Source organism: Natator depressus, chromosome 7 (genome assembly GCF_965152275.1).
Source record: "Natator depressus isolate rNatDep1 chromosome 7, rNatDep2.hap1, whole genome shotgun sequence".
In the NCBI taxonomy this organism is placed as follows: domain Eukaryota; kingdom Metazoa; phylum Chordata; order Testudines; family Cheloniidae; genus Natator; species Natator depressus.
Genome location: NC_134240.1, coordinates 86,311,104 through 86,333,221, shown reverse-complemented (window position 1 = coordinate 86,333,221; position 22,118 = coordinate 86,311,104). Strand labels below are relative to the sequence as shown.

Here is a 22,118-nt window from a genome sequence, read left to right as displayed (position 1 = left end):
GCTTGGCTCCAATGGTGGCATTAGGCACCTGCAACCACTGCAATCCAAGGCAGCCCCAAGGTAGCAAGGGGCTCCTGAAAGCCACACCCAGCCCACTGGGCATCTGCTGTTCCATCCTGCTCAGTGCCACCTGGGGTTCAAAATGGTGTTCTCTGCACAGTGTGACTCCACATGAATCAGATGTGTGAGGTCATCGGGTCAAGGCCCTGGAAATTAGCTTTGCAGGAGACCCCCATGGGGGAGGGGGAGGGGAAAAAACACTGCCATTGCTGGTGTCATCCAGACAATCTCCATTCAATGGATGGTCTAAGTCCTTCTTGTTCAGGGCAATGTCAGGTTACTTTGCCCGTAGACCCTGTAGTAAAGATTCTGTGGCAACAGGCCACACCAGCTACCACTGTTCTTCCCTACCTAGAAGCATGGCTAGAGGAAGAAAAATGTAAGCGGCCATCAGTTTCCCTAACATAGATAAGTTGTTGGAGGAAAAGAAAAAAGGGAACAGAGTCAGCATCAGCTCCCTCTTCCTGGATCAGTTACCACATTGGTGGATTCTGTTAAAAATCATACTCTACAGCATTTCCTACTGCTGCAAAAATCCAGGAGGCTATACACCATGACTCTTGTTCAGAATACAATACTGCATTTTCCTACAAAAACCACTGTATTAATAGTATCTAATTCTTTACTCTCTTCAGTGCTTTGGGATATATCAAAATATGAATAGTGTTGTATAAATCAAATTTCTATTCCATGGTTAAGTGATTTTAAAATCACCTTTTATTAAACAAGTATCTATAGTTTTTTTGCTTTGTTTTTTTTTTAATTAAAAAAACCCTAAAACTCTGAATAGCTACCATTTGAAACTTGGCAGATATATTTATCCAGAACTTTTTCAAACATTAAAGAGCTTACATGAACATCACATTAAATATCTAAATCTGTTTTTTACATCTAGAAATCATGTTGCAATACAAAATGAACTGCCCTGAATTTTGAAAGGAGAGAAACAATCAGTGGAGAAGGAAGGAGGGCTAATAAACAGACAAAATGTCCTAACTTAACTAGTTCCTATAATTTGGGTCTTTAAAGAAGATTAAAAATTGAGAGAGTTAAGTGAAACAAATTAGACAATACAAGACAGATCCTCACCTAGTGTAGTTCAGCATAGTTCCATTAGCTTTGAAGGAGCTATGACAGTTTATGATGGCTGGGGATCCGGCCCTATTATTTTAAGTCTAAAAATACATGTTCTAGACTTTTTTGATGCTCACAAACAGATAAAACACATAGGCGTACTGACGAGTAACTGAAATTTAAGAGCTGATCTGGAGAGATGCAGAGATTCACCTTAAGAGGTCCTGAGCACCCTTTGCTCCCATTGTCTTAAGAAGATTCTCAGTACTTCTTTGGAAAAGATCAGTATTGTACCATGGTAGTGGAACTGGAGTCAGAGAGCCCATGTACGCTGGAGGGACTGTTAGGGACAGGACACCAAGAGAATGTGTGGAGTTGTTAAGTTAGAAGAAGTACAGCTACATGGACAGAGCAGTGCACAAGGTTTAATAAAGTTACATCAACTGAACTTAACCTGCATTCGGCATCACTCTTTGCTAGTGAAACAATCAGCACTCTTCAGAAACCTTGATGGACTAGAGAATTCTGAGTAAGAGCTGTACCTTTTTGCAGCTAGGTTCCCATAAAATCTGACAACTTTCAACTACTCCAAACACAGCATACCGATTATAATTTTAAACCTAGACCTAACTTGGGGTCCCACACTTCATAGTTCTATAGGCCAAGCTTATTGCACATGCCAGGGGCTTGTTGCATTCCTCCATTTCACCCATCTATTTCAGGGACGTCCTACAACTCCCCCTGCCCACTCCCTTACACCCGGAGCTCTGGCTCCCCCACATTACTCAGTCCACCACATGGCAAAGGTTCCCCAATCTTCACACACACACACACACACCCCTGTCATGGGTTCTCTGGGCCCCATTCCCCACTCCTCCCACACGAGAGTCCCCTACTCTCCACACGTGGCAGCAGTTCTGTGGGCACTCCCATCTCATTTCTGCCCCCCCCCATATCCTCCATTCCCTTCTTGCCCCCAGGATCTGGGCTGTGTGTGCCCTCATTTTCCCCTCCCCCACATGGCAGCATTTCTGTGTACTCTTTCATTCCCATTCTTCCCCCATGCCAGGGAATTTGTGTGCCCTTATTTCCTCCTCCCTAGGGCTCTAAGCCGCCCCCACCCCTCCTCCCAGGTCCTATATTCTGCCCCATGGCAGGGACCCCATTCCCTTCTGGTCTCCCATGCCCTTTATTTACCTATCCCTCCATACCAGGGCCCTCCAATCTCCTCTCCCCACCACCAGGGGTTCTGTGCACTCCTCCATTCCCAGGTCCACCATTTTCTACCCCATGGCAGGGATTCTCTCTGCCCTTTTCTCACCCCTTACATACCCTGATCCCCCATTCTTCCTAGCACATGCCAGGGGTTGTGTGCACATGCCTGTTCTCCCCATTTCCTTCTCGTCATCATCCTTCTTTCTGTCTGAGAGATAAGTCATTCAGGGTGTCGCAACATGTCACTCTACTGGAAAGATAAGCAGAGATGAGATGGGGTATTGATAACAGATAATACTTAATCCAGCCATGAGAGCAGGAGACCTGACTAGAAGGCCTCTTCAGCTCCGGTCCAGTCCTATGATTCTATGATTGTTACACTAGAGGGTGTTAATGGCTGTGATCAAAAGGTTATTGTCTATAGACATTGTCCCCATTTTCACTCTTTTGGTATTCCGATTTCCCCCAAAATCAATAGGGTACTAGTCACTGATGTTTAGAATATTCCCTGAAGCTCTGGAATAGGTCTGATGTGTCATTTAAGGAGTATCATGTTACATACATAGAGAGCAGTAAAGAGAAAAATGCCATTAAGTTGAGCATAAGGACTTCATAAACTCAGACAATTATGTGTATAATAATTCTCGGCATCTTTATTACAATTTACTAGAGATTTTAGAAAGAGGTTGAGAGATTATTTTAGGCCCACCTGCATTAGTAATGTTTTAAAGCTATGTTATGAACATGATTCTACTTTCAGTATAGTCAACAATGGCAAGACTCCCATTTACTTCGACAGAAGCAGCATCAAGCTCTATACGCATCACTTCAAGAATTTTTCATGTAGAGTACGCACATTCTTTTACACTCTAAACTGAATTTGCTATTCTGTATAGAGTTCCAAATATAGAGCTCTGAATAGCATTATAGGTTTAAAAGACTGTATTTGGGGAGAAAATAACCACCACTTTAATGAATTGCAAGCTGCAATGTACAGCAGTCAAACAATACATTTATTAAACTGTCACTGCAACATTGCATAAACCAAGCCTGTGTGGTCTAACAAATAAAAACAGAACTACACACATTTAGGTCACTGCAGATGTGAAAAAGAAGCTCCCTCATCTGTTTATTAATGCGTTATTAAGACTACATGGTGTCTGAGTTTAGCAAGATGTTTAATTTCTCCTTATTTACTGAATTTGTGATAGACAATTTATCTATTTATTGCTTATTTTTTAGGAAACTTTTTTTTTCCAGTAAGCAATACTGTATTTCTGCTTCAAGATGTTTTCAAAATAGCAATACATTTCTCTTTTCCTTGTCATATACATGGCACTTAAATTGTCACTATATAATTTCACAGATTTCATTTCTAGTTTAAGTGTATTTACCTCATTTTTGATGGAACAGATAAGCCATTCAAATAATTTTATTTCACACTGTCTCATGTATATTCTTCCACTTGAACTTGCAACCTCTGGTCACAAAAAGTTTGCAACCTAGAGAGAAATTCTGTACAGGTCGATATGCCCAATGGCCTGTGATGGGATGTCAGATGGGGTGGGATCTGAGTTACTACAGAGAATTCTTTCCTGGGTGTCTGGCTGGTGAGTCTTGCCCACATGCTCAGGGTTTAGCTGATGGCCATATTTGGGGTTGGGAAGGAATTTTCCACCAGGGCAGATTGGCAGAGGCCCTGGGGGTTTTTCGCCTTCCTCTGCAGCGTGGGGCACGGGTCACTTTCTGGAGGATTCTCTGCACCTTGAAGTCTTTAAACCATGATTTGAGGACTTCAATAGCTTAGACATAAATTAGGGGTTTGTTACAGGAGTTGGTGGGTGAGATTCCGTGGCCTGCGTTGTGCAGGAGGTCAGACTAGATGATCATAATGGTCCCTTCTGACCTTAAAGTCTATGATTCTATGAAGAATATATGAGCACGCTATTTCAAGGAGCAGGAGACTTCATTAAAAATCATAGAACTCGAATACCAAAAACAAGCTATTTCAAATAAAGGGATAAGACCCTGTGACACTTCCTAGGGGCACCCAAGGCTCTGAGGCACCTCACTACCACCTGCCCATAGCATGAGGAAGCCTTGTCTGTGCCTGCCAATTTAGGTCAGCTTCCCAATCCCACCAACACAAGCACTCTCCTCCAGGCCTGCTCTTTCTCTACAGATTATCTAAATGCACAATCTAACCCTTAAGCCTTCTGAGCATCTCCTTGGAGTGACCAGTCCCTGGTCCACTGGACACTCACAGAATTCACAAACCCCTGCCCTCAAAGAAGCAGTATACACCAGCTTACCAGTTTCACCTCAGGATCACTGCTCTATTTAACACACAGGACTTAGATGTGTTTCTAGTGAAAACAAAAAGTTTATTTAACAAAATGTAGAAATTTAACTGATAACAAGTAGAAATATCGGAAACCAATGGCTACATGTAAAAAAATCATAACATACACCCTAGAATTTAGACTTACTGAACTAGTTATTGTCATGTCCTATATAATGGTGCTCACCAGCATTTTTCAGCCAGGTTGGCTATCAAACAAGCCACATTCTCAACTTGTCTCCTCAGTGTCTCACTCCTTGCCAATCCAAATAGTCATTTGATCTTTATACATAAACCGGACCCTCTCCTGCTAGGCGTTCCTTTCTGTAGATTTCGAGCTCTCTTGACAATTTTGCAACCTTGATTAGTTAGTGGCTCCATATGCAAATAGACTTACATTGTAAGTCACATAGCACACAGTGACAAGCCAGACAGAGATAAGCATCTCCACCCCCTGCCTGAACAGAACCTGTTTATCACCTTTTGGTGAACTGTCTTCACTTATATACTTTAAGAACAGTTTTCAGTATAGATATGTAACTCCTTAAATATCCATACATACATCACACAAAGATTAGGACTACCAGTGTATTGTGGGGAGGGATAGCTCAGCGGTTTGCGCATTGGCCTGCTAAACCCAGGGTTGTGAGTTCAATCCTTGAGGGGGCCATTTGGGATCTGGGGTAAAAATTGGGGATTGGTCCTGCTTTGAGCAGGGGGTTGGACTAGATGACCTCCTGAAGTCCCTTCCAACCCTGGTATTTTATGATTCTATGTATTACTGGCTGTTTGTAGAGACAGTCACATGCCACCCTTTGATGTGCTATTCTGCAGACATCAGACCTAGGAGACCTCTGTAAACCCCTATACACTCCTTATGCCCTCTACCAGTTGGTACCAAGGGGTCCCCAAGTCACAGATACCTTTTAGGAAAGTAATTTGATAGCACTCATTGAGGGTTCAAAATCTGCTCTAAGAGTTACATAGAACATACTCACCTAAAAGTAGAGTAATCTGGATGTTTTGGCACTAGCCAGAGCTTCAGTTTCAGACTAGTTCAGTGCAATGGTTCTACCATCATCCAAAACAAAAACACACATGCTCTTGTGCCACACAATCTTGATACTTTGGCTTTGACTGAAAGTGAAAGGACTTTATCTTATGCAACCATTACTGATACAAGACATGGGCCAAACAAAGACTCAATTCCAAACCCCCTCAAAGGATAAATGCAGATTCAAGTCCGCAGATTGATCCAAATGCACATTTGCAGTTTTGGTTTTATCTTATAGGCAGACTAAGAAGGGACTTCTTTTCTGGTTATCAGTTCAAATGTTGCCAAAACCTTGAAACAGTCAGTCATTCTTGTAATATTTCAGACAAAACTCAATATCTCAAAAGCACATCTGATATTGCGATCAAGATGAAGGAAATCTCATAAAATTATATGATTTAGAGAGATTTCCAGCACTTTAGGGTCCAAATATGAAAACTAATACTAATGGCTATCATGGGGATTTGACAGTTGCCTTGGAAGATTTAGAAGGTATAGAAACCAAAAGGAAAGCTATATGTAATTTTCTGTCTGTCACATTATACTTGAATTATTTTTAATTTTATTCTATATAAATCACCAAATTTAAAGGTAAGAAATGAAAGGAATTATTCTACATTTGGTTATTTAGCATTTTTAGAATATCCTATGTGTGAATACACAACAGCATAGAAATAGTGTATACATGCATTATCCATCAAGCTAAAACACATTTCTGGAAGAAAGACAGATATAAATCTCCCTAGTTTATGATTTAATCTCAAGCAAGTGTCTCTGAAGAAATGCATCTATGATGTATTTATAGATTACTTCTCATGTTTAATCTAATTATGTAAGCTGCAGCAACAACAACATCTTTCAGTATTAGCAATAAAAATCTTAAAATATCACGCTTCTGGAAGTTTTCTAATACTTAGAACAAAATTGTTATTATCTTGAAGGGTCCCCATAGGGACTACCTCACACAACAAAATAGAGAAATTGAGGATACCACATAAATGATAAAGATACTTTTTCTACTATGTTACAGCAATTTACCTTATAAGGTAGATTAGAGGACAATCTTTATCCACCTAGGTAGGTGATGGGTTCTACTGGTTTTTGTGTATTTTGACAGAATAGATAAACAATGAGTACCTAGTCCATAAACTCTCCCAGCAAATAAATAGTTTTTTCCTTTCCATTAATGTAAGGTCAACTGCACCCAATAAAACAGGGCCAGATAGTGAAGTCTAACATGAAACCTTTGTCTTCTTTAATGTTTACTTTTAGAGCCTCATTAGATCCTCTTTGTTTGGATTCTACCTCTTGAATGAAGAATCTCTGGAAAAAAATTAATATTTAAAGCACTCAGACTCCTTTCCCCAAATCACTAGCTCGCTTGCTAGCTCACATCCAAATTATTTTCCTTTTTCCACAGTGCAAGCTACCAAACTGAACAAAAATATCCTCAGAGGAAAAAAAGAATGTGAATGAGTAGATCCTCAGAAAGGAAAGGATCTTAGTTCAAAGGATGCACTTTTAAATATTTCCAATTTAATGTAGGTAAGTACATCCACTTTCCTCAATAGTATTCAAGATAGTAGACACTCCTAATCTTTGGTCATCCTAAACCAGTTCAAAGTTAAACCTTGCTGGGCCACTGATTAATTAGAAAAGAAAAAAAACAAAACAAACAATACCAGTGAGGCAAAATGACTGTCCAGCAAGAACAAGGCCAAGGTGTAAGATGTGCATTTCACTCAGCTTTCTAACTGAAGCCACAACCTCATTTGTAGGTATTGAAAAACCCTTTTATAAGTGATGGATCTCCTACATCGTCGTCGTCGTCATCGTCATCATGTATTACAGTAGCATGTAAGAGCCCTAGTTGTAGACCAGGACCCCTTGTGCTAGGTGTCATGCAAACAGAACAAAAAAAGACAGTCCCTGCCCCAAAGAGTTTACAATCTAAGTCATCATGAACCCTTATTTTATTACCAAACAGTCTGGCACAAGTATATGACAATGCATTTTCTGAAACAAACATGCAATTAAAAGTTGACAAAGGAAAAAGACAATTTTAAAGGGCAAATGAAGACCACAAAACAAACCAACAGAAGATATAAAATAACTTAAGACATCCACTTTCTTAACACAGCCATTGCCTCTCACTTCTGTAGTGGTGCAATGGATTATCACCTTTTTTGTCTTAAAGCAAACTCCTCTTTTCCACAAAACAAAAAAAGAATAAAAACAACAAAACAAAACCCAAATCGGCTCTTCATCAAAGCTGTACAAATGTTTTGAGAGAATTGAGACACAACATGGTGTGAACGTTTACAAAACCTCCACAATTCCCCTATCTGTCTCTTCTCCCTCACCTAATCTCAAGTCACTCCCACCCACATTGCCCATCTTGACTGACTCCCAGTCCCAGTCCCCACTCATCAGGCTTCTCATCCAAGCTCAGTGCCTTCAGCTCTCCTGGCTCCTGTCCCAGTCTCCTTGCCCTATCAGTCTCAGATTCTTCCCTCCTTAGCTCCTCATCCCATCTCCATTTCCACCACCACCCTCTGGCTCCAGTGCTTAGAGGTGATGCAGCAAGCCCAGAGGTGCCAGGGCTCTGAACTGCCAAGCCTAGAGGTGCCAGAGCTGAGCCCTGGCAAGCCCAGGCATAAATTAAGCACTGACTGGCTTCTTGTCTTTCCCCACCCTCCTAGCTCCCATATCTGACTCCAAGAGTTGCCATCAAGTCCCAGTCTCTTCCACCCTGCCAGCCTCCCCTACCTGTATCTTGTCAGGCTCCTTGTCACAGTCCGCTCCCCCAGCCCACCCTAAGAACGCCCTATGATGCAGCTCTTGTTCCTTCTGCACTTGAATCAGATCCCTTTCTCCTTCACACTGCCTGGGTACCAGCAGAAGGTGGGGGAAGAGGGCACTTGGAGCACAGGAGAGAGGCTCCCTTCTTTCAGTTCCCATATTTGGCCATAACAGAGAAAGTCTGGCTTTGTCCCACCAGCACGCTCAGTCACTCTGTGGGAATGGTGCATGCACAGTCTGGTCAACAGTAAGAGATGTGAGAGGCTTGAGCATGCCCAGAGAAGACAGAATCTTCAGAGATTTTAGCTGTTAAATTCTAGTAAGTCTGTACTATGAACTGCATTATAACTTTACCAAATCTGGGTGTATTTTCATGGTCACAACAAAAGGCACATCTCTGACACTAAGGCCCCCTTTGACAAATCATACAACAGCAGGACTGAAAAGGGACTTCAGGAGGTCATCTAATCCAGCTCCCTGCACCCAAGGCAGAGCTATGTAATACCTAGACGATTCTTGACAGCTGTTTATATAATGTGTTCTTAAATACCTCCAATGATGGAGATTCCACAACCTCCATAGTCAATTTGTTCCAGTGCTGACAGTTATGATTTTTTTCCCCAATGTCCAACATAAACCTCCCTGGCTGTAATTTAAGCCCATTGCTTCTTGTCCTATCCTTAGAGGTTATCTTCCCACAGAGATCATGATTTCTAGACCTTTAATCAGTTTTGTTGCTCTCCTCTGGACTTTCTCTAATTTATCCATATCTTTCCTGAATTATGGCACCCAGAACTGGACACAATTGAGGCCTTATCAGTGCAGAATAGAGTGGAAGAATTACTTCTCATGTCTTGGTCACAACACGCCTGCTAATACATCTCAGAATAATGTTTGCCTTTTTTGCAACCATGTTATACTGTTGACTCATTTAGCTTGTGATCCACTATAACCACAGATCCTTTTCTGCAGTACTCCTTCCTTCACAGTCATTTCTCATTTTGTAGGTGTGCAACTGATTGTTCCATCCGAAGTGGAGTACCCTGCATTTGTGCTTACTGAATTTCATCCCATTTACTTCAGACCATTTCTTCAGTTTGTCAAGATCATTTTGAATTTTAATCCTATTCTCCAAAGCACTTGCAACCTGTCTTATCTTGGTATTTTCCATAAATTTTATAAGTATACTCTCCATGCCATTATCTAAATCATTTTTGAAGGTATTAAACAGAACCGGACTCAAGATCAGTCCCTGCAGGACCCCACAGTTTTCTAGCCATTTATGCACCCCACCTTATAGCACTTCCATCTAGGTTGTATTTCCCCAGTTTGTTTATTAGAAGGTCATGCAAGACAGTAACAAAAGCCCTACTAAAGTCAAGAAATACCACATTACTGCTTTCCCTCTCCTCTTCCCCCCCATCCACAAGGCTTATTGCCCTGTCAAAGAAAGCTATTAGGTTGGTTTGACATGATTTGTTCTTGACAAATCCATGCTGACTATTACTTATCACCATATTATCCTCTAGGTGTATGCAACTTGACTATTTGCTCCATTATCTGTCAGAGTATTGAAGCTAAAGCTGGCTGATCTGTAATTCCCCAAGTTTTCCTCATTCCCACTGAGGCACGGTGATGTGCACTAAATATCTCTTTGAAAAACTTCCAAATCCCTCAACTCCCTTAAACTTGCTTCCCATGGGATCTTACCTACCAACTCCCTGAGTTTGCTAAAGTGTTTCTTCTTGAAATACATTATCTTTATTGCACTGTTTTCCCTCCTACTATTCCTTAGAATTATGAATTCTATCATTTCATTTTCACTTTCACCCAAGCTGCTTTCCACTTTCAAATTCTCCACTAGTTCCTCCCTAAAAATCAAATCTAGAACAGTCTCCCCCCAGTAGCTTTCTCTGCCTTCTGAAATAAAAAATTGCCTCCAATGCATTTCAAGAACTTGTTGGATAATCTGTGCCCTGCTGTACTATTTTCCCCAACAGATGTCTGGATAGTTCCCCATCACCACCAAGTCCTGTGCTTTGGATGATTTTGTTTAAAAAAAGCTTCATCCAACTCTTCTTCCTGGTTAGGTGGGCTGTAGGGGACCCCTACCATGACTCACCCTTGGGTATTTTAGGCCTTTTATCCTTACCCAGAAAGTTTTGACAAATCTGTCTCTTATTTCCATCTCAACCTCAGTGCAAGTGAATACATCTTTGATATACAAAGCAACACCTCCCCCACCCCCCATCAAGTTAGGGTTGCCAGGTGTCCAGTTTTCAGCCGAACACTCTGATCGAAAAGGGACCTTCCTGGGCCCGGTGAAAATGAGTGCATGGATGAGGATGGAGTAGAGCGAGCAACGGAAGGAGGCGGGATAGAGTGAGCGGGGCGGGGCCTCAAAGAAGGGGCAGGGCAAAGGTGTTTGGTTTTGTTCGGTCAGAAAGTTGGCAACCTGCGTTCTGCCTACAAAGCTGTACCCGTCTATATCAGTACTCCAGTCATGTGTATTATCCCAAGTCTCTGTGATGCCAACTATATCATAGTTGTGTTTATTCACCAGCATTTCTAATTCTTCCTGTTTATTCCTCATACTTCTTGTATTTGTATGCAGACATCTAAGATACTGATTTGATTTCCCCTCTTGTCTCTCCATTGTACTTGCTATAATGGCCCATGCTGCCCCCAGATTCTGACTTATCTCCGGTCCCTACTCCAAAGCATGGGAATATTAGATCTTTCCAAAGCAACAGTCACTGGATTTTTTTTTTAAACATAGAAAAACAATATATTTTCCCTAATCTTGTTCTCCAAAACGGCTGAACCATTTTGGCTGACGTTTTCGAGAACTATTCAACCTGAAGCAGACACCTAGCGTGGAAATTTTCAGCCTGAACGGTTGAACTTTGGCAAAATTGTAAACAACTGAAAACACGGTCTTATAATGGGAAGTGTCAGACAGCATTCATAACAGACTACCAGCCCCACCTATAAAAGACTGCTAGATTTTGCTCTTAGAGTACACTAATGTAAATCTTTAGTAACGGCTTTTTTTTTTTTTTTTTTAGTAATTGACTTCAGTATAATTACTCCAATCAGAATTGTATATAAAGAATCTTCACAGAGACCCTGTGCATCTACAGTGGCTCCCAGATATCAGGACTGGCTCCCAGCAACAGTATTCCAATAGACGTACACTGTCAAACTCCTCTGCTACTAAGTGCCCAAAAACCTCCTTGAAGGAGGATTACCCAGTACACAGAAAATCAATACATCCTTTATCTTCATTTACCGTCTACAGTACTTCCCACTGGGGGCAAGGAAGACAAGGCAACAGGACAGATCCTCAGCAGGTGTAAACTGGCAATGGGTAATGCTACCACTTGCTGTATGTTCTGACAACTTCAGTGTCACTAAGGCTATTTACACCATCTAGGGAACTGACTCAGCAGCGTGCTTATCCTCAGCCTTGACCACTTCCCCCAGGTAACCAGAGCCCGAGAACCATGATGGCAGATATATTCAATCTTTAGAAGCAGATGACCCCTCTCCATGCTGGAGGGGCAAGCACCATGCACAGAAGGGTCCTTTCTCCTCAGCGTGTGGATCTAGGAAAAATATCTTGCCCTGTACTTTGTTGAGAAATATTTAGTCTGGTTTTAAAATACACATGATCTTAAGTGCCCCCAGCTGTGAGTCATTGAACAATTAAGTGTTTAATCCCATTACTTATGTGTTTCCATGCCACTGCTTCCAAAGCAGCAGCTTTGAATCATATAAAGCAGTCAACAGAGAAAAGTATGCCATCTTAAAGTTAAAAGAAAAGGAGTATATGTGGCACCTTACAGACTAACCAATTTATTTGAGCATAAGCTTTCGATGCATCCGATGAAGTGAGCTGTAGCTCACGAAAGCTTATGCTCAAATAAATTGGTTAGTCTCTAAGGTGCCACAAGTACTTCTTTTCTTTTTGCGAATACAGACTAACACGGCTGTTACTCTGAAACCTATCTTAAAGCTAGAGAATGCATAAACACACCCACCACCAAGATTACAGCCAAAGCATCATTCAACACTAATCACTGCTGAGTTAGTGTTTTTGCATACAAGCTCTTCTTCACCTAGCCTCCTCAAGCTTTATGAAAGTTTTTTTAAGCCTAGCTATGTTGAATTCCTAACAGTTTTTAAGGATTCAGGGATTATTTCCCCCAATTAATGTCATGCTAATAAGTATACAATATAAAATGCTTTAGTAGTAGCAAAATGAATATATACATACCTTCGAGGGGTTTTGTTTTTGTTTTTTTGTTTCCCTTTAACCAGTTATTTTTATTTTAACAGGCAGTTATGATTACAGATCTTTGAGAAATAAGCATTTCCACTATTACTACTGTTTTCCAGGGTTTATAAAGAAAATCATAAAAATTGTCAGTGGAAAACTGATTAATCAGAAAACCTTTGGCCCAGATCGAATCTCACTTACCAACTGGTGCAAATCTGAGTAACTACACTGACTTCATCTGTTTAATTTAAGAACTAAGCGCATGTGAAATGGATGTCTACTCATTTCCCCACTGCACCTTGACTTAGAGCTTTGAAATACTTTCACACCAAAATCTGAACCCAGGAAAACTAGTCATTTCACACAAAACTGGCAAGTTTCTCTAAGATTTGTTTCACCTTTGCTTGGAGTTTTCTGATTTTTATGGAACAGAAAATCCATAGTTAATTTGTAGGGCTAAAAAGGTTTGGTTTGCCAAACTAGCCAGTTTTACTCTAGTCTTATTCCTAAAACTGAAATTTGCTTCCAGATTATTTTTCTTATTTTTGGATTTTCATGCTTATAAATTGAATGCCAAATGACAGACTAGAACAACTATAAAGCATATTTTTAAGTTTCAAGTAAGCATATGCATACAAGTTTACAAGTACTCTACTCCTGGTGCTATGGTGACCTATGACCCTCTGTCCTAACTAGCCAAATGTGCAAAATTATGTATGGCTGCTGAACTGTGAGGATAAGAATTCAAACTTGCCCCTTTTGTGAAAGCACCAAGTTATTTTCCTTTCTGCCCCTCCTAGGAGATTCACCCACACCCTCACTCAAAGCCTACTGAAGTTAACAGAAAAACATCTACTGGGATCAGGCCTTAGGAAAACTTGAAAGATCTACCCCTAAGTCAGAAAGTCTTCTCCTTTTAGAAATGCATACATTAATTTCCTTTTTGTCCATGTTCTTTGTAGCTATTGCTCAGATAAAACATACAGGAGTCACACATGTTGTCCACCACATACAATCAACTCTTTGAACCACCTCAGAACCAAATTCCTTTTCAAATCTGGGGCTAAATTCTACTTACTTTATTCTCACAACCTGACCAGATGAAATTAATGAGACTGCTTACATGAACAGCATTTGGCCCAGAACCTATACCAAGTTGGAATGGAGGCTTCCAGCCATTCAAAGACAATATATTGGGCCAGAATCACAGCTGTTGTAAATTGGTATTTCCCCACTAAACTGAATGAAGTGACTTCAGAATATCAAGGGGTTAAACAAAAGCAGTGAGTAAAAGCATGACTTTTTTTTTTTTAAGAAACCCACACAGCTTAACTACATATATTGCACACTTAGTAGATGTTATCAACAGCCAAATACATACATAAGAAATTGACCGAGAACCTGCATTTACAAAATACATTTGATTTCATATCAGCACCTCTCTTTCAAAGAGACAGGTTTTATTTTGTTTTTTGTGGGATTTGGGGGTTTTCTTATTTTACAATTATTTTAAAAGGCAAAGAAATAGTCACAAAAAACCAAGATCTAATCTCCATTAAAAAGTTGCAATGGTTAAATTATATTTTTAATAAAAGCATAATGATACAATGTACTCATTAAACATCGGGTTTTGTGTAGCAGAACAATTTGACAAACTGTAATCCAATTCCTCAGACAACTAATTTAAACACTTGTTAGGCTATGTACTCCCTCTTTAAAATTGTTTAAGTAATTAGTGAATTTCAGCCGCCATACCTTCCAGAGGGTGGCATAAGTGGGGTTATCAATATCAACAGCATAAGGATTGAGGCTGTGTACAAATCGGGATACCCCTAATCAGGGAGGAACATCTTTCAGTTTATATTTCATACAGCTCTAAAATTTGCCAAAAAATAAAAATATAATGGAGTTAAAACCCTTATTGTACATGCTATGCTATGTATATAACCCAAGCATGGCTTCTGCCGCTGCAGCATTAGGAAGAAGTGTCTTCATGCCATTACCAAAGCACTTTATTTAAATGATGTGACTGACTAACTGTGCAGATTTTACCCTGCTAGGACCTAGGAAAAGATACCACCTTTTAAGAGAGCTGTACTTAGTAGGCATGCAGGGCAAAAACAGTTTTCATTTATTTCCAGGTTGGGGTGTAGTCTTGAAAATATTTACTTACTTGTAACACACAATCTGGGGAAGGGGGGTGTAAATCCCAAATTTCTGCTTCTGACTATCAAAAACCAAAAATATTCTCAGTTAAGGGTGAAATATTATTTATTCATCCCATTCACTCCTATCCGATCTCCAAAGAGTGTGTCATCTTATCTGTTACATGTCTTCCAGAGAAATAGGACAACTGAAGGGCAGATTTTTATTAGCTATCGCTTTTAACAACACACCTTTCCCATAGGGAGGAGAGGTTGCTGGCTTCTGTTTTAGAAGAGGGCGTGGTTGTTTTTTAAATATGGTAAGCTAAATAAAAAATGGATTCAGAGAATGTCTAACAAAACCTTGCACATTAAACTATGTTTTAAAATACACACACCTGTTAGTAATGGCTACTCAACAGTGAGGAGAGCAGGTGCTCTAAACCTCAATCTGCTTCCCCTAGCAAATGCCCAGTACAGCACCCCACTAACCATGCCCTTTCCCCAGCCCCTGTAGTTTGGCATTTGCTCTTCCCAGGATAAGCCTTGAGTACTTGCCTGGAGAAGATGAATAACGTTGCAAGTTACCCACAGTGCTGGCTTTATGATGGACTTCACTAGTTAGCACCAAGATTTGAAATGCAGAGTCCAACATGCAAGTGGAAGGATGATCTGCACGCAAGGCACAAACCACTGACTACTAAAGTGTCAGATCACTGACCAGGAGTCCAAGGGAAAATGTCACCCTGCAGCAGCACAGAAGTTACAGCCCCGAGCATGAAACACATCCATTACCTCCCAAGCCCGGAAGGGTTTCTCACTGTGATTTACTCTTTTAATATTATTAAAAGATGAATCAATATCAAAGGTGAGCTCCCCTCCCTGCTCTCTTCTTTGCAGGACGCCCTGAGATGTGAAGAGAAGGCACATGTGAGCAGACAGCAGATAGCCTATCCAGCATTATTCCACTCCCACAAATAAAATCGGAATGGGAAATGAAATGTAATAGCAGCCTTTCTACCGCACCAAGTATTACAAGATCGGAATACTAACCGGTTCATTTATTTCGCTGATTGCCATATGCAAATATTAAAGCCCCGACATTGCTTCTCTTCCACCAGTCCTTTAAGCAAATTCAGCTTCGTGTGTGTGTGTGTGTGTGTATTCCACTGTTTATGCACTGCCTATTGAGAGGAGACGGATCGGGCTTGTCCTTAATCCAGAAAGACCATCTGCAAAATTGTGGGACTCTATCACCCTAGCAAGTTCTTTCCTTAGTTAATGTTCACGTGGAGGAAAATCAAACACCCACAGCACAGCTGCTGAGTTTCAGTATCGTCTCCCTGTAGCATTTTACCCACCTGCCTCCCACTGCCGAAGGAGGGGATTAAAAATTTGAGACAAGATTGGAACCAGACATTTCTTTCCTCATTGGAAACTGAGGAAACGGGCCCAATCCCCCATGCACTGAAAAGCTTTCTTAGCATAGGTAGTTTTAAAGTTGTCCATATTATACTTGAAGAAGCTGCAAAAGGGATTTTGCATTAACAAGTAGCATACACAGCAAGTCACAACAAAAATCTCTCCGGGAAAAGGCAACGTTTAGGGGGTGAAAATGCAGTTACCCCCAGCGAGCATAAATTATCGCATTTGAGGCACAGGATGCTCCTCGCAGCATTCATTCAGCCTCATTTTCCCTCCCAACCCAGAGGCCCAACTTTGATGATCTTATCTAAAACCATCTGCAATCAGCTTTGAGAGGTATCCAATTGGCACCCACTGGTAAGAGATACTCACATCTATGGGTGTTCTTTTTTTGCCATCCTGACACAATTTGCTGACAGCGAATTTTGATGGAGGGGTACACCTGTCACAATTTGCTAGGCCTAGCCATCTCCCACCTCTGGTCTAGGGGTAGCAATTTGTGGTGAATGGAGGGTTACGTGACATTGTTTGCTACCTCCCGCCTTTCCACCCCCCTAACCCAGGGGTATGGGTATCAAATTGTTTGAATGGGAGTGCGTCTGTCACGATTTGCTACTCCTAAATCCTCTGGTCCAGGGTAGCTAATTGTGATGGTTAGGGACACAATTGTGAAATTTTAAAATTGGACACAAAGATAAGTATTTCTGTAATTTGGAAAAGCATTCTAAAGAGTTAAATTGCAGGGCTATTTTATACAAAACCCTAAAAGAAGGTATTTTTTCTTTATTAGTCTACTTCCATTGTAGATTAGAAATTGTATGGCCTATAGAAAACAAACATTTAGTGTACACAAAACTCTGAAATGAGTGTAAAGGATTGTAAACAGTACATGAAATACTTACAAATACATTTTAAGTACAAGCAATTAGGCAGAAAATCTACCATTGTTCCTTAGACAGACTCCACCCTGTCATTGTTATACATATTGATCAAGTTTTCGTAACAAAATTTGCACTCCTCTACTTTGGCACAATCATATGAGCATATTGCCTTCTGCTGTTATTCTAGAGAAATTTTCTCAGGCCTTTTCCTCACTGCTAAAACTGAAGTGTCTTGTCCTCACTGTGTTTTTACCTCAGAGTAGTTTCCACACTTCAGCCACCCCAAGCTAAACAAAAATTGCCTTTCTTAGCAGTGAGGAAGAAACTTAAGGGCTAGACTCACAAAGGGGACACAGGAATTGCAACACCCAGTTATCATATCATCTAGATTCCAGGAACCAAGAAAGTCACAGGAACACCACCACAATTCACTAATCCTGAGTTAGGTGCTTAAACTTCCTATACAATGAATGGGGAGAGATGCCTCAGAATGGGATCAACAAAAGCTAGCATACTAGGCAGGGAGCTGCCTAAAACAGTCAATGGGAGATGCTGCCCAGAAAGGTTTGTCTAAGGCCCACCTGTCACAGAGTTCAGTGCCTAAGTCCCTGCTGCAGATAGGCATCTAGCTCTGCCTTGTGAACCACGAATGGGAACCTCTCCTGGAGTAAAATAGCTTAGGTGCCATCTTATAAATGAGTTAAGCAGGTGCCTAACTCCATACAAAACAGCCAGGGTGGGAGTGGTACTCACCTGTAACTTCTAGCCCAGTGTTTAGAGCACTCATCTGGGTTGGGGGAGACCCCTGTTCAAATCCTCCCCCTGCCAAGAGGGAATTAAAGCTGGTTCTCCTATATCCCAGGCAAGTGCTCTAACTACTGTACTAGGCTGGAACTTATAAGGTGGATGGTGACCTATGTCTTCCTCCAGCTACATTTTGAATGGGACCCAATCCCATAGCAGCCTCTAAGATCACCTATCATATTGGGCCCCACATGTGAGAATAACTTTATCTCCACCCCCATCTTCCCTAGTTTATGAATCACTCTGGGGTTTAGATGGGATTTAGGCATCCAGAGACCTAGAATAAGGCAGTAGCATAAATCTTAGAGGCAGAAGCTTAAGCACCTAAAGAAATTTTACTCTGAAAATGTAGGCACCCAGTGAGTTTATGTGCCTAAATGGTTTGGCAAAAGTTTTGGGAATTGCAGTTGAGCCTAAAATTGGGGTGTAGGCACCTAAACTTTGTGAATCTAGCCCTAAGTCTCTATAAAGAGGAACAAAGAGGACTTGGGAATTAAAGACCAGTCATCCTAACTTTGATACCTGGAAAGATACTGGAACAAATTATTAAGCAATCAATTTGTAAATACATAGAGGATAATCTGATTTTAAGGAATAGTTAGCGTGGATCAGTCAAGAACAAATCATACCAACCCAACCTAATTTCCTTCTTTGACAGGGTTAATGGCAGGAGAGAGAAGCAGTAGATGTGATATATCTTGATTTTAGTAAGGTTTGACACAGTCCCCCATGACATTCTCATAAGCAAACCAGGGATATGTGTGTAGATTAAACTGCTATAAGGTGGGTGCACAACTGCAACCAATGCAAAGGAGTAACAGGATAATTCATCTTCACAGTCATTGGTTTTGGCAGTACAGAACAGTATACTTGTCAGAATGAAGATCATCATTGAAATGTATCATAACAAAACATATAGCATACATAAAAAGGCTAGGAAATTAAAATATGCAACTAGAAGTATAAACAATTTCAGTAAAAAAAATCAACACTAATGCATGCAACAAATGAAGTAATCAAAGAGTAAAGTGTTCAGTTCAGTGTTTGCAGGATGGGGAATTACTTACACAAATAAGGGGTTTTAATAAGTTTTCAATGACAAAGGGAGAGGGGAAAATCCCATGTTACTGGAAGCCCAAAATGGTATGGAATGTTATCGCAATGGACAAATGTTTTAGATATATGGATTCTTTGGGAAAGGTATCTGAAAATGTATGAAACTAGTGCACCCTAAAGGCTCAGAAACAAAAGGCAAGTTCAAAGAACCCCAAATGTATTTATTTATTTTACTTTCATTACTTTCTGGTGTAAAATTCATGATTTTTGAATATTTCTGGTTGTCATTATGTCTCAGGGTCATATACCTCTGTTCAGTAAAATTACAGTATAAATTTTCCTTTGAGAAAAAGATTTCCCACACTACAGTATAGTGCCCCTTGGGTCAGATTTTTAAAGGTATTTAGGCAACTAGTGGGATTTTTAGATGCTTTCACGCTTTAAAAATCTGACCTGTGATGAATATTTGGGAACCAAACTCTATACACAGGTGGTGATATGAAAAAGCAGAAAGGTGTTGGAGAGAGAAGCAAAACAACACTTGCCAAAGGCAATCCCCATTGGTGGATCAAAGAAAACTAAAGAAGTTCTGATACCAAACCAGGAAAATCAGTCAGCTTTAAAGTCACATGAGACGCAAGAATAAACTTGTATATTTAAAAAAAAGCAACAAAAAAATCTAGAATTAAAAACTAGTGTCACAATACAAATAGGAAGTGCTGTATTAGAAACACTGTGAGATGTGATTGCTGAAGCTACTATTATTAATATTTTCAATATTAAAATGAATTAAATAGAACAATGACATCCATCTGCACAGTGTTAATGAAGGTAAATGATGAAGTGCTAAGAGTAATGAAAAATTACATTTTAAAAGGTAAATAATTTAAAGGAATGAAACTACATTCACAGTGGACTACAAGAAAAAGGCAGTCTAACCCAAGCAATCAGAACAGCAGCTAAAACAAATTTGTGAACCATTATGACCCTTTATGCAGTCATATAAATTGACAAAGGATTCTTTTAAACACTAAAAACATGTATGACTATTATAATTTTGGAAGGGGGGTGACATCTGTAAAATATTTCACTGAATCAAATCTCCTTTAGCAGCTCAATGCATCCTATCGGATAGGGAAGAGCTGCCTTGTCTAGGCTTTGGGATGCACCGTGCCTTTAAGAAGACAGCCCTTGGAAGCTGGTGCTAAACTGCACCATCCCGAAGAGGTTGCGTGCAGAAGGCTCTCAGCCCTCGACACCCCATTTTGCAGCCACTGCAGAAGGCTCATCCCATCTGGATGACTGTTACCCCCTGCCTCTCCCTATCCGCGGATTTCCCCCCTGCTCTGACCCCTACCTCTTGGCTCGCTCCTTTCCCTGCCTCCAGCTGTTTGACCCCCCGTGCAGTCAGTCTCCGCGCTGCAGAGACTCTGCCCGTCCCTCCCCTCCGCTTTGCTCCGCTGCCACTTTTTACCCCCCCACCCCCACGCCCACGGGCTCATATTGCAAGCCCAGGTAAGGGCAGCGTCCGGGCAGCGGCTTCAGCAGGTGCTAGTGAGCATGCTCACTGGGTAGGCGCATGCTCAGTACCAGCCAAGCCGCAGACGGACGGGCGGCGGCGTTTACCATTACAGCCCGGCAGCCCCGGGCAGGCTGGCCGGCGCGGAGCGGGGCGCACAGCCCGGGGTGAAGGGGGGGCGTTTGGCGCCGCGGTCCCCTCGGGCGGGCAGGACGCGGCGGCGGCTGCTGCTCCCGCCACCTGTCGGCGACATGCAGGGGGGAGAGAAGCCCCGGCTCCCCAGCCTCGCAGGTCCTTACCTCGCAGCCCCGACCGAGCCAGCTCCGCGGAGCCCCAGCCGCGCTGCCGCTCCTGCCGCCCGGCAGCGGCTGCTCCAAGCCCCGCACGGTTCCAAGCCCGGCTGCTGGGTCGCGCCTGGCCGCCGCTCAGTCCCCGTCTTCCTCCTCCAGGGGAAGCTGCCCTGGACTCCCCGGGGCCTCAGCGGGCAGGGTCAGCGCGGGGAGCCGGCGAGGCGCTGCCGCTTCTCCCGCAGCTAATCGCCGGCATCTGCTGGCCGCGCTGCCAGCCCTCTGTGCACCGGCTGCGCAGTAATAAGGGCTCGGGGGCAGGGAGGGGGCTCGGAGGAGGAGGAAAACTTTGATGTTCGAGAGGGAACCAGAGAGGGGGAAACACCGCGGCGGTGCGAGCGCGCGTGGGGGGCGGGAGAGGGGGGCGCGGGGCGCTGCCGCCGCCGCCGCCTGCGAGCCCGGCGGGAAGGTGGCGGGAGAGGAGCCGGCCGAGTCGCCAGTGGGCGCGGGCTGCTGGGCAGGGGCGCGTCAGCCTTCCTGACAGGTGAAGCGCGCAGAGCCGCACTTCGGCAGAGACGCAAAGGGGGACCCACGTCAGTCAAGGGCTCGGGCGGATGGCAAGAGCCGGGCTGCAAGGAGGCGGCTCTGGGAAGCGGCGGACTCCTGGTGCAGCGCAGCCTGGGAGAACACACAGCCCGTGGGTTGCAAGGCTGAGGAAGGGAAAAAGCCCTTGTTCCTCGCTATCTAGCGCGTACAGGGGAAGATCGCTCAGGAAACAAGCCAGATAGTCTCAGCTCATTGCTCATGCCGCACATCACTGTGGTACATACCGTCAGAGGGGAGGGTAATACCATCAGCGCCGTGTAGATCTCCTGTATCCTACCGAAGGAGAGAGTCACTAATGCATTGTAGAGGATTTTGACACTGCTTCCCGGCTTTATGTCTCCAAGTCACCCGTCTGCTTAATACTGCAATGTTTCAAGTTCGGTAGAAATCAGTAAAACATCTGAAATGCGATCTCGAGCAAACTGTAAAAAGCCAGAGTTACGAAACTAAAATTCTACACTGGGAAAGATAAGGGCTGTTTTTTCCTCTCTCATGCACATACTTGATGAGCCAATAACCTAAATCTACAAGTGTTTCATACCCCCAAGCCATACCTGCATTGCTAATT

At 42.3% G+C, this 22,118-nt stretch overlaps 1 protein-coding gene across 1 annotated transcript in view; it reads right to left on the bottom strand.

The window, feature by feature from the left end:
- The window catches only part of PCDH15 (protocadherin related 15), a 1,310,198-nt gene extending 1,288,891 nt beyond the window's left edge, over window positions 1-21,307 (bottom strand). Inside the window, exon 1 of the mRNA XM_074958998.1 lies at window positions 20,957-21,307. The gene's annotated coding sequence lies outside the window, so the exon portion shown is untranslated. The remainder of the gene's footprint in view (window positions 1-20,956) is intronic.
- Between the last annotated feature and the right edge of the window lie 811 nt (window positions 21,308-22,118).